General features: G+C 44.9%; 1 protein-coding gene across 5 annotated transcripts in view; it reads left to right on the forward strand.

The window, feature by feature from the left end:
- The window catches only part of LOC119967323 (synaptotagmin-like protein 2), a 572,979-nt gene that overhangs the window by 445,113 nt on the left and 107,970 nt on the right, over positions 1 to 19,896 (forward strand). The gene's annotated exons all lie outside the window — the stretch shown is intronic.

Genomic DNA, 19,896 nt, shown 5'->3' on the forward strand with positions numbered 1-19,896 from the left:
GGCAAGCCTGTGCTGTGGGGACACACTTTCCCTCTGCGCAGGCTGCTGTCAACCTCCGCGATGGCCGGCGGGGAGAAGAACCCCCCTGCACATGCGCTGGGATGATGCCAGCACACGCTGGTGCACCCGGGCATGCGCCAACTCGCACCAGCCGGCGGAGGCCCTTCAGCGCCGGTTGGCACGGCTCCAACCCCACCGGCGCTGGCCTAGCCCCTTCTGGGCGGCCCGATGCTAGAGTGGTTCACGCCATTCCTCGGCGTCGGTACAGCCCATCCCGCCGGGTAGGGTAGAATCCCGCCCAAGGTCCCCTTATCCTCACTTTTCATCACATCAGCCTCCATTTTCAAAGGATCAATCTCCGCCAACTCCAGCTTGATGCCACAACAAAATATGTCTTCACCTGTCAGCATTGCACAGTGGTCCACAACCCATCAGCTCCAACCCTTCATCCCATTTCCAGAGCACCTTCCTGAGCAATTGCAGAAGATGCAACACATCCTTTACCTCCTCCCTCCTCACCGTCCCCCGGCCCAAACGCTGCTTTCTGGTTTAGTCGCATTTCACTTGCGCATCCTTAAATTTAGTCTACTGTATTCACTGCCCCCAATGTGGTCTCTTCTATGTTGGGAAGACTACCCACAGGGTGGGTGACTGTTTTGCGGAACACCTTCGCTCTGTCAGCAAGCATGACCTCAAATTTCTAGTGTTGGGCATTAGAACTCGGCATCTTACTCTCATGCCCACATAGCCAGCTGCGGTGTGCTCAATGCTCCAGTGAAGCCCAACTGGAAGACTAACACCTCATCTTCCGATTAGTCACGCAACAGCTTTCTGGACTCGACACTGAATTCAACAACTTTAGACTGTGACTTGATTCCCCCCCCCCCCCCCCCCCCAACCCATCTTGACCCCCTTGACTTGTCCCGATACAACCCCACAGAGCCATATGTCCTTTTTTTTTTAGTTTTGCTTCCACTGAGCACTGACCTCTGTTGTCCTATCTACACTTCTGTTATATTATCTTTATGCCACTCTTAGGACTTCTCAATCCCTATTGGAACCATCAACACCCTCTTTCTCCCATGTCCATGACATTTTTGTCAATCTCTCCTCAGTTTGGATCTATCCCGGACCTTTCACTGAGTCCCACTGGCCTCTCCAATTATATGATTCATCACATTTCTATTCCTCTTCAGTTCTGCAGAAGGGTCACATGAACTCAAAACATTAACTCTGCTGAGTTTATCCAGCATTTTGTGTTTCCATTTCAGATCTCCAGCAATTGCAGCATTTTGCTATTATCATAAGTACGCTTGTAACCTAATTGTCTAAAGGCATTTAATTTATTTCTGTTGAAATAATGAAAGTCCTTTTTCTTAATAGCGTTGGCAATTGCTATTTTGTTATCCCTGGTGAAAATGAATGATAATTTAGCATTTTCATGTTGATAAGAGTCAGATTTCAGAGAATTTAGGAGAGTGAGGGAGATAAGGAAGTGGATAAGGATAGAGGGAGGGAAGGAAAGATATGTTGGGTAGAAGAGAGAGAGAGAGAAGGCAGAAACGAGTGGAAGTGGGTGAGAGGTGAGAAGAGGATACAAGACATGGGTGAGTTGGGTGGAAGTGGAAATGGGCAGAGAACAGGAGTGGCGGAGAAGGAGCAAATATTTTTGATTTTATCCTTAAGAAGGTTAAGGTTTGAATGAAAATGCCTAAATTAAATGAGTAAAATAGTAGGGGGTAGGGAGCTGCCAGTGAACAAATACAGAACAATTTTGAGGCAGTGAGCAATGCGCTGACATGGGGCCTGCCGATATTCTGTCAGCAGAAGGGCAATTTGGTTCTGACCCTGATGATAGCTATCTGCATCAAGTGAGCCAGAAAGGGTGTTCATTATCATGCAGTGCGAGTTTGAGGGAATGAGTTTGAAGCGGTTCAGCAGTGTAGGAACAGAATAGCAAAGCGGTCAATGAAAAAGTAGCAGATATAGTGGTTCCAGTGTCATGAGAGGTCTGGTGCACAAAGAATAATTTGGGAGTGAAATTACAGATGCATTATTAACTTAGAGATAGCATGCCTGGAAAGTAGCATATCAGGATATCCTGCACTTCTAGCCTTCCGCTGTATTGGACTAGCTTGGTTGGCATCTGGGCCCACAGGTAGGTAGACGGGGGAGGCTATTCTTTGGGGGACTGCAACAATCCTTAACAGCCCAAGTTATTTTTAATGAAGCCATGTGGAGAACTCCTGTCCCTCCTGACCTTATAAAACAGCTGGGTACTTATCTATATGTAATTCTTCAACTGGGAGACCAGCTGTTACTGGGCAGAGTTTGTGCTGAGAACCCTTCACCTAGTTGAATCCTAAATTGTTGGTCCTCAGTCTAAAATATCTACATTGGATGTGTTCTTGTTTCTGTGGCCCCTTATTCTGAGGACCGATATAAATGGTGAAGCCACAGTGACAGCTGAAACCTGGTAGTAAGCTCTATCCTGTGACTTTCAGATTGCTACTGCTCCATTTCGACTGGGCAGGTGGCCTCAAAATCTCCCTCCTTCAAGTGGAGCAGAATCAATAACTTTACCTCTGATTGAATGATGGGCCTATTCTATTCTAAGTGTTTTGAGATTCAGTGAATGACTACACCAAAGGCAGGTGAAAATACTGAAATGATGCTGGTAATTGTTCATATTTTATCTGGTTTTATCGAGGCGATTTTTTCCCGCTGTATCTTAAAATATAATTTTGGAATGGTTTTAATATGAACTTGCATAATGTGGTGTGCGTATCTATATTTTGAAAGCTAAGATATGCTAAGTTTGTGGACACGGCTGCAGAATTTTCAAAAATATGATTATGCAATTAGTGAAAAGTATGTAACCATTGTTTGGATTTCCAAAAAAGTCCACTGTAAAATAGACTGTTCTTTGTGTTGCTGAATTCAGGATGGTTGGCGTTGTGTTCACAAAGACTACACTTCATACATGGATATCTAGCTCCCTCTAGTGATTGAATTAGACATTTCATTAACCCTTGCAGTTCTTACATTTATGTCACATTGACCTAGAATGATTATCTCTTGTCCTTTTGGAATCTACTTCCAATGGATCTGACTCATTCTCTAAACTGAGTCTGTTTTTCTTTTGATGATGCTTTGTTTCTCACCCGGGATTAGAAACTAGAGACTTATTTTTGATGTTGGAAAAAGGTTGTAGATGCTTTTATTGAGAATTGCCTGTTCACTTCTGAAATACTCTCCTATAATTGAAGTTTTCTTTTGTGACCTTTTCTGCCACTTTGAACTCCTGTCAGTACATTGACATCCAGAAATCGAAGCTGCCAGAAAGGGAGAAGCTTTACCCCTGTGGCTCATAGCAACCAGGCATGTGTTCAGCTGTGTGAACAGTTGGTGTTACCCAGAGGTTGACATCAAGCTCAAATCATTATATGTGGTATAAAGCTTTATAGTGCTCAACCACGGGTCAAGTGAAAATCTATCAAACAGAATTTGCAGTTTGTGTCCAGCAAACAGTCCATTTCAATTGAGGATTTTACCACCCAAACGTTGAGATGAAGTACGTCTGCATAAGAATCAGATCGCTTAATCCTTGAAACATTCCTGCTTGTTTTACAAAGTACACTAGTGTAACCAGTGGAATATTTTATCCACCCGTAAAATCATATTTTCTCAAGTTGTAGTTCATAGATTTCTCACTTTTCTCATTCATTTTCTCAACTCTTGGAGTAAAATATGTAGAATCCACATTTTTCTCAGAAGTTTGTACATGTATGGGACAAACCACCAAAGTTGATAGTGTTGAGTTCTTCAAAGTTTCTTTTTAAAATTGTACAGCCTGTTAATTTCACAGGGTTGTAATCCTGACCCACTGCAGACCTCCAACCGCTGAGGTTTTCAGTTTGTCAGTGGGATGGGTAAGTTCTGGATTTCTGCATATCTGATGTATCCTAGCAGATCTCACCTGGGAAATTCCTCCAGTCGTTTGCTTGCCCTAGGCAGTGTGCCAGGTTCCCCCTCTTCTGGAAGAAGTATCTGGATATGCAAGCAGTCCTCTTACAAAACAGTTTTTTTTTACCCTTCACAACGACGCTTATCGACGCATCTTCAACAGTCCTGACCCCGACCAAGCATTCACCTGAGGAAGGAGCTGCGTTCCGAAAGCTAGTGATTTGAAATAAACCTGTTGGACTTTAACCTGGTGTTGTAAGACTTCTTACTGTGCCCACCCCAGTCCAACGCCGGCATCTCCACATCCTGACCAAATTTGGTCCTGAAGAAGTGTCATATTGGATTAGAAACGTTAACTTCTGTTTCTTGCTCCCAGACCTGCTGAGGTTTTTCAGCAGTTTTAAAAATTTATGATCCTTTAATGCACGGCTAATTTCCATTTCAGGCAATGATTCACCAGTCAGTAGCCTCCTTTATCCAATCCCCCTCACTGTCACATAAACATGTATCTCCATGTAAGGGGATCACCTTTGTTTGGCATTTTTGCTGAACCAATGATGAAGTTTCAGAGTATTAGTTGGAAGATCATAATCCACCAACCCATAAACAAGATGTGCAAAAACATGACCGTACACCAACCAACTTTACCGTCAACTTGATATTAGCCTTTCAAAAAGAGGCTATTTGGAAAAGAAAGAAATACAGCACATTTCAGGACCACTGGAATTCTCAAAGCATCTTATAGCCAATCAAGTACTTTTGAAGTGTAGTCAGTGCTGTAATGTGGAAGCCAAAATATACGTGGTGAACTCCAGCAATGTGATAATGGGGAGAGAATGCAGGTTGCGTATCGTTAATCCGAAACCCTTGGGGCCAATTACATTCCAGATTTCAGATCATTTTGCTTTTTGGATATCCATAAAACTATGGTACAAAATTCAGTTTGTTAAATAAGTTTCCATAAACTTGCACCACAACAACAGAAGCCTAAGCTGGTTATAGTCTAAAGTGAATAAAATGGCGAGAAAAGTATACATCACTGAATAATAAATGCGTGCAGATATGTGCACCACAACAATTGCAATCCGACCCATTCAGCCAGACAGCTAGATTTCCCATGCTAAAGATTGCGGAGGTTCAAAGAAAGTGTTTTCTGGATGTGTTCAGTTTTCAGATTTATAGATATTTGATCTGTATATGTTTTTGTTTGAACAAACAAAGACCAATACAGCACAGGAACAGGCCCATTGGCCCTCCAAGCCTGCGCCGATCACGTGTTCTATCTAGACCAACTTCCTCTATCCTTCTATATCCCGTTTGTTCAAGTGTCTATCCAGAAAAGTCTTAAAGGTTGCTAATGTATCTGCCTCAACCACCTCACTTGGCATTGCATTCCAGGTCACCACCACCCTCTGTGTAAAGAACGTCCCCCGCACATCTTTGCTGAACCTTTTTCCCCTCACCTTGAACTTGTGCCCCCTTGCAATTTTCCTTTCCGCCCTGGGAAAAAGCCTCCAACTGTTCACCCTAACTATAACCCTAATCATTTTATAAACTTCATCAGGTCGCCCCTCAGCCTCTGTCGCTCTAAGGAGGGCAATCCCAGTTTATTCAATCTCTCCTCATTGGTAATCCCTCCATATCAGGCAACATTCTGGTAAACCTTTTCTGTACTCTCTCCAAAGCCTCCCCATTCTTCTGGTGACCAGAATTAGACACAGTTTTCCAAATGTGGCTTAACTAATATTCTATATAAATGCAACATAATTTTTGAGCTTTTATTCTCGATACCCCGTTCTATGAAGGTAAGCATACCATATGCTTTCTTCACCACCATTTCCACCTGTGCTGTCACTTTTAAGGATCTGTGGAACTGCATGCCCAGATCTCTGTGTCTCTACACTCCTGATAGTAGAGATTTATTTAATTTAATTTTATAGTTCCCACCTGAATTGGGTCGACTGAAACGCATCATGTCTTATTTGGACTCGTTAAATTCCACCTGCTATTTCTCAGCCTATCTATATCGTGTTGTATTCTCAGACAATCTTCATCACTATCCGCAACTCCTGCAGTCTTAGTATTATTCACAAACTTGTTAATCAGACCTGCTGTGTTTTCTTCCAAGTCATTTATATATATTACAAAGAGCAGAGGTCCCAGTACTGATCCCTATGGAACAACACTAGTTACAGACCTCCATTCAAAAAGACACCCTTCCACTGCTACCTCCGTCTTCTATGGCCAAGCTAGTTCTGAATCCATCCAGCTAGTTCACCCCTGACCCCAAGTGATTTAATATTTTGCACCAGCCTGCCATGAGAGACCTTATCAAATGCTTTACTTAAGTCCATGTAGACAACATCAACAGTCCTTCCCTCATCAATCATTTTTGTCACCTACTCAAACAATTCAATTAAATTAGTGAGACTTGACCTCCCTCGTAAAAAATCATGATGTCTGTCACTAATAAAACCATTCACTTCCAAATGTGCATAGATCCTGGGCTGGATTCTCTGAGCCCATGCGACAAAATCGCATTCAGCGCGGTGGCGAATGGGCGTTCGCGCGGGAATTGTGGCCGGTGCCACTGAAGCGATTCTCCGGTACCTGGAGAATTGCTTGTGAATCGTGCGTGCGGTCTACTTGGCGCGGGTAGGGGACCATTGACAGAGGCCCCGGGATTCACCGAGCGTAACTGCCCGAGTTCCCGATGGCGTGGGTCTACCCACGTATCGGCCGTCGGGAACCTCGGGTGGTGCCTGTGGACTCAGACCGTGGCTGCCCTGGTGGTGGGCAGGGGGATCCCTCACCGGGGGGGGGGGGGAGGCTACATTTTGGGCACCGCTCTGCGGTGCGAATATGCCATGTTGCACAGGGCGGCCGCCGCAGTCCGCATGCGTGGACTACCGACCGGAAGTGCGAGGCCCTGTATCCACAGCCAGAGCTGCGAGAAGCACTCCGGAGCCCTGCCAGCACCCTGCAGGTAAGAGAATCGCTCAGGATTTTCTTAAGGAAAGCCCAGAGTGAAACACCAGCGTTTTGACACTGGCATGGGGACATAGTCCCATTTTTGGAGAATCCAGCCCCCTATCTCTGAGAATCTTTTCCAACAATTTCACTATCACTGACGTCAGGCTCACTGGCCTATAATCACCTGGATTATCCTTGCAACCCTTCTTAAATAACGGTACAACATTAGCTATCCTCCAATCCTCTGGGATCTCACCTGTGGCCAATGAGGACACAAAGATTTCTGTTAGAGGTCCAGCGATTTCATCTCTTGCCTCCCTCAGTAAACTATGATGCTGTTTGAGGGATAAACGTTGCCCAGTATAACTCTCTTTCCACTTCCTTGAAACAATGTTGTGGGATCTTTCACACCCACACAGGCAGATAAACGAGGCCTCATCTTAATTGATAGGCTGCACTTCTGACAGTGCAGCACTCCCTCAGTACTGCATTGGGGTGTCAGCCTTGAATTCTGTTTTGCAAAGGTAAATTTGGCATATTACCTTAAATTGCTCAGCAGTTCTTTCCAGGTGTATAATCATGGATGTCAATTTGACCAACATACTTTTACTTGTGACACTCGTAAACATTATTATTAATATTAGTTCTACAGAAAATACTGGACAATCCCAGCAGGTCTGACAGGATCTGTGGAGAGAGAAGGGAGCTAATTTTTCGAGTCTGGATGACTCTTAAGACTCAAAATGTTAGCTCTTTTCTCTCCACAGATGCTGTCAGACCTCCTGAGATTGTCCAGTATTTTCTGTTTTTGTTTCAGATTCCAGCATCCACAGTAATTTGCTTTTACTTTTACTTCGATACATGTCAATTTTTGAACACCAGCTCAAGGCTTCAGTCTTAACAGAGGCCTTAAGGTAGAAAGCCACAAAGATTGTACTGCCAAAAGACTACAAGTTATTGGATTTCTACCTTATGCTAAATTTTGCAGTTATTTTACTTTGATATCAAAATGATTAAAGTAGAATTTAATTATAGTTGAAACATTTGACGGGATGGAATGAAAGACACATTGATTTTCTTTGTGTTATGTGAGAAGAGTTGGTGAAATTATCTCCGCTTCTGACAGGCATATGCAAGCAGTATGCAAAAAGAATGAGTAATTAAATTTAATTAATGTATGAGCAGTGAGGGAAATACAACCTGGGGACAGGCAAGATTATATTTTTTGAAAGGTTAGGAATTATTGACAACTTTGAATATGGTGAATGCAATTGCTATGTCACATGGTGATTAAAACATAAAGGGCATAATTTATCGAATACAATATTTACATAAATAAATAAAACAATGTGCAATAAACCAAAGCTGGCTAATTCTTGGAAAGTAACATTAGGTCTTGAAAAAATACATTTTGCCACAAAGTCCTGTGGTGATATGCATCACTTTAGATACACAGGGGATTAATGTAAATACACGTAGACTAACTAAACACTAGAGGGAGCACCAGAGACATGACACACAGACACTCAACCAATAGGTCAGTAAGATAGGATACGACCGATGGGCATTCACAATACACACAGAGGTGACACTACCAGAGGGGGGCATTACACCAACCCATATATAAAGGACACAGCACACATGATCTTCCTCTTTCCAGTGGAGATACTCAGTGAGTACAGACACAGGGTTGATTCAATATCACACCCACCACGTGGATTGTAGAAGACCGGTTTATCAGTCTGAGTAGCTATAGAAGGATTAACAGTCGTGGTGAACCCAAGTAGGAGAATTGTAAATAGTTCAATAAACGTGTTGAAGTTATCTCCACGCCTGAACCTTCCTTTGTCAGAGTGCACATCAAGGAAGCCGCTTATGCTACGCCAAGAGCATAACAAGACAAATCCTATTTACATTATCGGCAGAATTTAAGTAATTAATGACCAAGGTTACACAACACACTTGTGAGCCATTGCTGCCCCATTCACACCATGTAGTGGCATTTAAAAATAAATACATTGTATTTTTTGTGCCGTAGTTTTATCCATTTGAAAATATTATCTCGGACCTTCAGCAACTCCTTGTCTACTTTGTCAGATTCTGTTCCCTCTTCCCTCAGTTTTGTAACAATGAGGGAACAATAACCTAATGATTATCCTACTAGATTGGTAATCCAGAGAATCTGGCCCAGATTTCCATGCCTCCATTTGCATCCCAGGCAGGGTCCGATTTAAAAATGGTGGGCAGGATCTAATTACAAGGTTCTCACCCCATTACAAAGAAACAAAGAAAAATACAGCACAGGGACATGCCCTTCAGCCCTCCAAGCCTGCACCAACCACGTGTCCTATCTCGACCAACTACCTGTATCCTTCTATACCCCGTCTGTTCATGTGCCTATCCAGATAAGTCTTAAAGGTCACAAACGTACCTCCCTCAACCACCTCACTTGGCAGCGCATTCCAGGCCACCACCACCCACTATGTAAAAAAATTTCCCCCACACATCTTTGCTGAACCTTTCCCTCCTCACCTTGAACTTGTGCCTCCTTGTAATTGTCATGTCTGCCCAGGGGAAAAAGCTTCCAACTGTTCACCATATCTATACCCCTAATAATTTTCTAAACTTCTATCAGGTCGCCCCTCAGCCTCCATCTCTCCAGGGAGAACAATCCCAGTTTAATCAATCTCTCTGCATAGCTAATACCCTCCATACCAGGTTACATCCAGATACCTTTTCTGTACTCTCTGGGATAAGGGTGCGGGTATTGACCGGCAGGTAGCAATACTTCCTTTGCCTACTCTATTGTAGGAGTGGGTATTTCAGACCGGTACAATTTTGGTGGATTTGTGCTGGCTTTTGTAGAGGTAGTTCATCAAATTTGAAAGGTGCTGCCAACCTTAATTTTCATACTTAGATGGTGTATGTTTTTTTTTCCAATTAAGGGGCAATTTAGCATGGTCAATCCAGCTGCACTGCACATCTTGGATTGGGGGGTGAGACTCACACACACACTGGGGGAATGTGCAAATTCGACACGGACAGTGACCCAGGGCCGGGATCGAACCCCGGTCCTCGATGCCATGAGGCAGCAGTGCTAACCACTGCACCACCATGCTGCCCAGTGTATAATTTAAGTATGATTTAATGCACTGATTCTGAAAGGTTAAGGTTATCATTAATTGACCAAGTGTTCACATGCATTAGAATACTTTATCGACTGGATAATGGGCTCTTCTGCATTCAACACTATTGAGAATTTGACAATCTGCCCTCTTGGGTACTGTGTTTTCATCTTCAGATTGATTTTAAAGTCTGAAAATCTGTTAAGTCTTTGAAAAAGTCTTACAGTATTCACTATGGGCAGAGCTCGTAAGATAATTATAATTATAACATATAATTAAATGTTCAGAAAATTAATAAGATAAGGAAATATCCATTTATAATGTTGGGGAGGTTTTAAACTAATGTGGCAAGGGAACAGAAACAAAAGGCAGTAAGGGGGAAAGTCTAAGGCAAAGAAGCCACAGTCAAAAATCAGCAAGGGCCACAGTACAGGGTACAGTGACTGAGGAGAGCTCAGTGAATAGGCCCAGTAATAATAAAAGGAATAAAACGGGAAGTAAAAACATAAATGGAAAGTGAAGCAGCAGGTTATTACATGAAGATATGGGTTCAACGATAAGGAAATTAGGAGAAAAGTTAAAAGGAAAAATAACTTTGGAGAGGTTACTGATAGAGGTGTTAAGATTCAAAATGGAGGTATAAAAGCCAACATAAGGGTACTTTATCTAAATGCTCGTAGTATTCGGAATAAGGTAAATGAGTTGATAGCGCAAATCATCGTGAATGACTATGATTTAATGGCCATTACTGAAACATGGTTAAAGAATGGTCACGACTGGGAGTTAAATATTCAAGGGTATTAAACTATTCGGAAGGACAGAGTGGATGGTAAGGGAGGGGATGTAGCTCTGTTATTTAAGGATGACATCCGGGCTATTGAGGATAATGATGAATCCACTTGGTTGCAAATCAGGAATAGTGAGGCAAAAAAGTCACTGATAGGAGTAGTCTAGTAACATTATGGTGGGGCAGGCAATAAACAAAGAAATAACTGATGCATATCGAAATGGTATAGCAGTTATCATGGGGATTTTAATCTACATGTCAATTGGTTTAACCAGGTTGGTCAAGGCAGCCTTAAGGAGGAGTTTATAGAATGTATCCACGATAGTTTCCTAGAACAGTATGCAATGGAACCTACGAGGGAACAAGGGATCCTAGATCTGGTCCTGTGTAATGAAACAGATTGATGAATGATCTCAAATTTAGGGATCCTCTCAGAAGGAGCGATCACAATATGGTGGAATTTAAAATACAGATGGAGGGTGAGAAGGTAAAATCAAACACTAGTGATTTGTGCTTAAACAAAGAAGATTACAATGGGATGAGAGAAGAGCTGACTAAGGTAGACTGGGAGCAAAGACTTTATGGTGAAACAGTTGAGGAACAGTGGAGAACCTTTCAAGTAATCTTTCACAGTTCTCAGCAAAAGTTTATACCAACAAAAAGGAAGGACGGTAGAAAGAGGGAAAATTGACCGTGGATATCTAAGGAAATAAGGGAGAGTATCAAAATGAAGGAAAAACCATACAGAGGGGCAAAGATTACTGGGAGACTAGAGGGTTGGGAAATCTTTCAGGGGGAAACAGAAAGCTACTATAACAATCTATAAAGAAGAGTAAGATAGATTATGAGAGTAAACATAGAATATAAAAACAGACAGTAAAAGTTTCTACAAACATATAAAACAAAAAAAAGAGTGGCTAAGGTAAATATTGGTCCTTTTTTAGAGGATGAGATGGGAGATTAAATAATGGGAGATGAGGAAATGGCTGAGGAACTGAACAGGTTTTTGGGGTCGGTCTTCATAGTGGATGACACAAATAACATGCCAGTGACTGATGGAAATAGGGTATGACAGGTGAGGACCTTGAGATGATTGTTATCATTAAGGAGGTAGTGATGGGCAAGCTAATGGGGCTAAAGGTAGACACGTCTTCTGGCCCTGGTGGAATGCATCCCAGGATACTAAAAGAGATGTCTAGGCAAATTGCAAATGCACTCGTGATAATTTAGCAAAATTCACTAGACTCTGGGGTAGTCCTGGCGGATTGGAAATTGGCAAATGTGACACCACTGTTTAAATAAAGGAGGTAGGCAGAGAGTGGGTAATTATAGGCCAGTTAGCTTAACTTCGGTAGTAAGGAAGATGCTGGAATCTACCATCAAGGAAGAAATGGCGAGGCATCTGGATGGAAATTATCCCGTTGGGCAGACGCAGCATGGATTCAGAAAGGACAGGTCGTGCATAACTAAATTAGTGGAATTTCTTTAAGGACATTACCAGAGCGATAGATAACGGGGAGCCAATGGATGTGGTATATCTGGATTTCCAGAAAGCCTTTGACAAGGTGCCACACAAAAGGTTGCTGCATAAGATAAAGATTCATGGCATTAAGGGTAAAGTAGTAGCATGGATAGAGGATTGGTTAATGAATAGAAAGCAAAGAGTGGGGATTAATGGGTGTTTCTCTGGTTGGCAATCAGTAGCTAGTGATGTCCCTCAGGGATCAGTGTTGGGCCCACAATTGTTCACAATTTACATAAATGATTTGAAGTTGGGGACCAAGTTCAATGTGTCCACGAGTGGTAAAGCAAAATGTGCAAAGGATATTGGAAGTCTGCAGAGGGATTTGGATAGGTTAAGTGAATGGGCTAGGGTCTGGCAGATGGAGTACAATGTTGACAAATGTGGGGTGATACATTTTGGTAGGAATAACAGCAAAAGGGGTTATTATTTAAATTATAAAATATTAAAACATGCCGCTGTGCAGAGGGATCTGGGTGTCCTAGTGCAAGAGTTACAAAAAGTTGATTTACAGATGCAATAGGTGATTAAGAAGGCAAATGGAGTGTTGTCCTTCATTGCTAGAGGGATGGAGTTTAAGACTAGGGAGGTTATGCTGCAACTGTATAAGGTGTTAGTGAGGCCACACCTGGAATATTGTGTTCAGTTTTGGTCTCCTTACCTGAGAAAGGACATACTTGCGCTGGAGGGTATGCAACGGAGATTCACTAGGTTAATACCAGAGTTGAGGGGGTTGGATTATGAGGAGAAGTTGAGTAGATTGGTACTGTACTCATTGGGATTTAGAAGGATGCGGTGGGATCTTTTAGAAACATATAAAATTTTGAAGGGAATAGATAGGATAGATGCGGGCAGGTTGTTTCCACTGAGATGGTGTAATTTTTATTCTGTCCTGCAAAAAGTTTTTTTTTTCTTTTTTTTTAAATTTAGAGAACCCAATTCATTTTTTTCCAATTAAGGAGCAAGTTACTGTGGCCAATCCACCTTGCCTGCACATCTTTGGGTTGTGGGAGTCAAACCCACGCAAACACGGGGAGAACGTACAAACTGCACACAGACAGTGACCCAAAGCCAGGATCGAGCCTGAAACCTCGGCGCCATGAGGCAGCAATGCTAACCATTGTGCCACCGTGCTGCCCGCTGTCCTGCAAAAAATTGGCACTGAAAGCATCTCTGCCAATATTGGCTACTGCACCGCAATTTAACGCTCCAATGAAATTTAATTGATTAGATATAGGACTTCTGCCCCTTACTCTGGAGGAAGTCCTGCTTCAGAAGCTGCAGTGGACGGACTGAGATTTCAAGCAGTCTCCAGAATCTAAGTCCCTGGAGTCCAGGACTAGGAAGGTTTGGGGGCTCAGGGCAGTGTGGGGCAGAAGGGTTGATGGAAAGACCAGGGCGGAGAGAGAACTCACAGGGTGTTGGGGGTGGCGGTACGGGGAGTTCTGATGTTGAGAAAAGGCTGTCGATGGAGATACTACCTCCCCCATTTTCAGCCAAGACTGAGCAGGGTCACTTTCTGATCTTCCTCCCATACTAAAAATGAGTTATCAGGTGACTGAGGTGACCAATGCATAACCTACAATCCATGGCGGGGATTTTCCCATACCCGGCGGGGCGGGGGGTCCCGGCGGGACAGAGTGGCGTGAACCACTTTGGCGTCGGGTCTCCCCAAAGGTGCAGAATTCTCCGCACCTTTAGGGGCTAGGCCCGCGCCGGAGTGGTTCCCGCTCCGCCGGCCGGCGCGAACGGCATTTGGTGCCCCGCCAGCCGGGGCCGAAAGGCCTTCGCCGGCCGGCGGAAGTCCGCGCATGCGCCGGAGCGTCAGCAGCTGCTGACGGAGGTCTCTTCTGCCTCCGCCATGGTGGAGACCATGGTGAAGGCGGAAGAAAAAGAGTGCCCCCCCGGCACAGGTCCGCCCGCCGATTGGTGGCCCCCGATCGCGGGCCAGGCCACCATAGGGGCACCCCCGGGGCCAGATCGCCCCACGCCCCCCCCCCCCCCGGACCCCGGCGGCCCGCCCGCGCCGACACCAGAGGTGGTTTAATCCACGCCGGCGGGAAAGGCCTGTCAGCGGCGGGACTTCGGCCCATCGCGGGCCGGAGAATTGCCGCGGGGGGCCCCCGACCGGCGCGGTGGGATTCCTGCTCCCGCCGATTCCCGGGTGATGGAGAATTCAAGACACGGCGGGGGCGGGATTGATGCCGGCCCCGGGCGATTCTGCCCCATGTCACCGGTGTGGCAGGTGATGGTTAAAAGAGCAGGTGGCTGGCCTCCACCTTTGGTGATCTTGGTGATGTGTTGGGTTAGCTGGGTCTACGAGGACTGCGTTTACTGCAGTGATGAGAAAGACAGGCTTCCAACACTCGATTTTATTGAACATTTAACCATAATGCATACTTTAACTGTGGGTTGAACTATGCTGACTTGACTGGAGACCTGAGGCTAACCTGACCAGACTATCTTACTACCACATGGTGTTTGTTCTAATTGCTGCTCACGAGTTCTGACTGTCTCAGAGGCTGGATCCTGAGAGAGCAGGAAAACTAGTGCCCTCTGGCTTTATAGTGGTTGTGTCCTGTCTGGTGATTGGCTGCTGTGTTCTGTGTGGTCATTGGTCATCCTGTGTGTCAATCACTGCCTGTCTGCACACCATCATATACCTGGATGTATATTATGACACTTGGGTCAGGATTCCCAGGTATTGGTGAGGATATTGTACTTTTTAAGGAGGTTTTGAGGGTGTCCATGAAGCACTGGAGGTGGTGGCCTAGTGGTATTGTCACTCACTGGACTCGTAATCCAGTGACCCAGATACTGCTCTAGGGTCCCAGATTCAAATCCCTCCACTGCAGATGGTGAAATTTGAATTCAATAAAAAACATCTTTAATTAAAAGTCTAATGTTGACCATAAAACCATTGTTGATTGTCGCAAAAAACCATCTGGTTCACTAATTTCCTTTAGGGAAGGAAACCTGCCATCCTTACTTTGTCTGGCCGATATGTGACTCCAGGCCCACATCAATGCGGTTGACTCTTAATTTCCCCTCAAGGGCTATTAGGGATGGGCAATGAATGTTGGCACTTCCAACTACGCCTACGTCCCATGAACGAATAAAAAAAAGTTTCCTCTGCCCTTCTGGGGCTTGCTTGCCATGTCATCGTGTTTTGGGAATTTCACTTGAGGCATGTTGCCGATGTGGCCTGCACAGGCGAGCTGATGGAGCATGATCAATGCTTTGCTACTCGGGAAGTTGCCCTGAGTACACTGATGTTGTGCACCTACCTTGCCAATGGATTTGCCGAATCAATGCTGCGGTAAATTCATTTATAAAGGCTTTGATAAACAGCTGTGCAATGGGATCATGTTTCTTTGAAGTGGATTTTAAATGGATGTTTGATTATTTTGATAGTTCTATGAGTATTTCAAAGCCTTCAGTACCATTATTACAGGACTCTTATATTTACCTAATGAGTAGGGCTCCTATAATATAGCTCCTGTCTGTCATAGATACTGTAATAATGAGTATGGAGAATGCATGGTGTCTTGGTGGTATGGAGGGAGCATGGGCATATGGGGGGCATGCAGGGTATAGAGGGGGCATTTGTGTTATGAGTGTGGCATGGAATGCAAGAAAGATGCATGGGGTACGGGTGGGGATTGAGGGGTGAGTTTTTTAGCGGATGAGGGCTATGGAGCCTAAAGACCATGTTGAGAACTGGACTAATGACGCAGCAGATAAAGGTGAGCCTTCTAACCTGCCAGCCTTGGCATTTGTCTGCCTCGTTCACCACCTCAATCATGCTTTTGGAAGCAGCGGGCACACCTTCAGCTTGTGCCTATCCGTACGAAAAGCAGGTGGGCACTACCGGGAGGGAGGCACGATCAGGGAGCTGCGAAATAGCACCGTCCAGATTCCTCGTGATCTTTTAAAAATAAAATTAGAGTACTCAATTATTATTTTATTAAGGGGCAATTTAGCGTGGCCAATCCACGTAACCAGCATATCTTTGGGTTGTGGGTGTAAAACTCGCGCAGACATGTGGAGAATTTTCAAACTCCGCATGGACAGTGACCCAAGGCTGCGATTCGAATCCCGGTACTCAGCTTCCTAATCCCAGTGCTAACCACTGCACCAATGTTGCCCCATTCCTCGTGATCTTGAACATCTCGTCAAACTTCCTCTGTCTTTTTTTTGTCCAATGAAAACAGTCCTAACTTCTCCAATCTATCTTCATAATTGAAATTCCTCTTCTCTGGCACTTGTGAACGGTTTCTCACATTCTCCAATGTCTTCAAATTCTTTCAGTTTTGTGGCTCCCAAAACTGGATGCAATACTCCAGTTGAGGATGAACCAATGCTCTGTATAAGTTCAACATAACTTCCTTACTTTTGTCTCTAGGCCGCTATCAATAAAGCCTCGGATGCCATATGCTTTATTCATCGTGCTTACAACTTGTCCTTCCACCTTGAATGCTTTATATTCACATACATCAGGGACCGGATTCTCCCAAAATGGGACTATGTCCCCACGCCTGGTGTTACACTCTGAAAATTCCTATAAAAAAGATGAGCCGATTCACTGACCTGCACAGAGATAGCAGGACCCAGAGCGATTCACGTAGCTTTAGCTGTGGATACAGGCCCCTGCACTTCCGGTTTTGAGTACGCACATGCGTATGGCAGCAGCCTCCACCGGCCTTGCCAAGCGCCATGGCGGACTCGGACCGCGGAGGCAGATAAATGTAGACCCCACCGATCGGCCACGAGCCCAAAGGTCCTACCGCGCAAACTGTCTCAGGGCCGCTTATAAGGCCCCCCCCCCCCCGTGACCGATCCCCCTCCCCTCCACCAGGGCTTCCCGAATGGCGATATGTGGTTAGAACCATGCCGTCAGGAACTCGTTGGGTCGGGAGCGGAGGATCGCTGGACGAGCCTCTGCAATGCGCCCCACGGAGTACAACCACGCGAAGTATTCTCGGGTCCCGGAGAATCACCAGACTGGCACCGGGCCCGATTTCGGCGTCAAATTGGATTCTCTGTCCCTGTGCCAAACACGATTTTGGCACGGGGCTGCGGAGAATACAGCCCCAGGTCTTTTTTGCTACTGCTCCTCTACGTTATCTGTTCTCCTTGTTTTTCCTCCCAAAATTAATCACTTCATAGTTTTCTGCATTAAATTAAATTTACCACTTGAACACCCGTTCCACCAACCTGTCTTTTAAAAAAAAAATATATATATTTTTTAATTTAGATTACTCGATTCATTTTTTCCAATTAAGGGGCAATTTAGCGTGGTCAATCCACCTATCCTGCACATCTTTGGGTTGTGGTGGCGAAACCCACGCAAACACGGGGAGAATGTGCAAACTCCACACGGACAATGACCCAGAACGGGGATCGAACCTGGGACCTCGGCACCGTGAGGCAGCAGTGATACTCACTGCGCCACTGTGCTGCCCCTTAAATATATATTTAAGAGTAGCCAATTCTTTTGTTTTCAATTAAGGGCCAAGTTAGCGTGCTAAATTCACCTACCCTGCACATCCTTGTGTTGTGGGGTGAGACTCATGTTGACAGATGGAGAATGGGCAAATTCCAAACAGACAATGCCCCAGGGCCGGGATCGAACTTGGGTCCTCGGTGCCATGAGGCAGCAATGCTAACCACCGCGCTGCCGTGTTGCCCCACCACCAACTGTGAATGCCCGTTTGAAGTTCTACACTATCATCCTCAGAGTTCATGATCATTTGCAAGTTTTGTCTGATCCACACGTTTTGAAGTTGTGGGCTGTACATCAAGGTCCAGGTCATTAATATTTATCAGAAATACTGAACCTTAGGGAATTTCCACTAAAAACCTTCCTCCAATTCGAAAAACATCCATTGACCACAATGGATTCCTATCAACTTTGTAGCCATGTTACTGTTATCTTTTATTTTCCCAGTAGCTCTAACTTTGCTGACATGTCCATTTTATGGAACTTTTATCAAAAGCCTTTTGGGAGTCCATGTAAACTTTGTCAAAAGTATTACCCTCATCAGTCCCAAATCAACAGGATTACCTCATTAACCCTGTTTGAAGAAAAGGTATATTTTGAGGTGATCTAGGTTTTTAAAAAATATATTTTTATTCAGGTTTTAATTTTATACAATACAAAATAAACACGTTTGTGTAGACCAGATACAATTTACAAAAGCCAAACATTAGAGATAACCCCCAAGTCCTTAAACACTCCCCCATCCTTTTTATTTTACTTTAAAATATTTTTGTTGAATTTTTACAACTTACATGTGGCCGTGGTTGGCTCAGGCTCCCCGACACCGTTCACGTTTGTCCACCACCTCCAGGAAGAACCTGTTCATTCAGGTTCTAGTTAGGTGTGCTCGATGCACCACTTTAAACTGCATGAGGCTTAGCCTTGCCCAGTAGGAAGTGGAGTTGGCCCTACTCAGTGCTTCGCTCCAGAGTCCCCACCCAACCTCCGTCCCTTGTTCGTCCACCAATTTCCGTCTTGCTCTATCTCGTGGTGTCCTCGCCCTTTCTACCAGTCGTCCATACATGTCCCCACAGTTCCCCTTCTCCATCCCGTCCACCTCTAGCAGTTCCTCCAGCATTGTGTCTTTCGGGACCCTAGGTACCTCGTCGCCCCTTGCAGAGAAAGTTTCTGATTTGTAAATTCGGGGCACCTGTCCGTTTGGTAGTTCCAGTCTTTTTGTAAGCTCTTCCAGGGTTGCGATTCTGTCTCCCATGCAGAAGTACCTAATCGCTGGCACACACCGCCCCCCCCCCCCCCCCCCCCCCTCCATCCCGTCTTCATTTCTTACTAGTGGCGTCTAGCATGACGTTTTTAACGTAGCTCCCTCCACTGGATTGGATGGGTGGATGGCAGCGCTGTCCTGGCGAGGGCCCGGAGGGTTGTTCCTGTACAGGAGGACTTCTCCATTTTCATCCACTTCTTGCTCCGCTCCCGACTCATCCCCCCACTCATTCACTATGGCTGCCTGTATGCAGGTGCGGAATGGCCAGACCTCCCGTGTTTCTTCTCCTCTGCAGAGTATTTTTGGGTATTATTGGATTACCACCCCATCCCACACACACACACACACACCCTCAAACGCCATAATAATTTAAAAAATTCCTTGTAAAAAGGCCTTGGGGATGAAGATCGGTATGGAAGAGGAACCTTGGCAGTACGTTCTACTTGATCGTCTGCACCCTCCCTGCCAGGGAGTGCAAGAGTGCATCCCATCTCTGGAGGGCACTTTTAACTACCGCCTCCTGATTGGTCAGATTCCATTTGTGGATCCGTGTCAAGCTGTGGGCTGTCTGAATCACCAGGTAGCGGCATTTGTTTTAGGCTGGTTTGAATGGTAGACCCTCTAGCTCCAAAACCTCCCCTGTTCGGGTTCAATGGGAATACCTCACTCTTGCCCAGGTTGAGTTTGTTATCCGCGAATTCCAGGAGCCTCATGATTTCCTTCAATCCATTCAATGGTTCCGAGATGTAGAGGAGCAGG

This window comes from Scyliorhinus canicula, chromosome 6 (assembly GCF_902713615.1).
Source record: "Scyliorhinus canicula chromosome 6, sScyCan1.1, whole genome shotgun sequence".
In the NCBI taxonomy this organism is placed as follows: domain Eukaryota; kingdom Metazoa; phylum Chordata; class Chondrichthyes; order Carcharhiniformes; family Scyliorhinidae; genus Scyliorhinus; species Scyliorhinus canicula.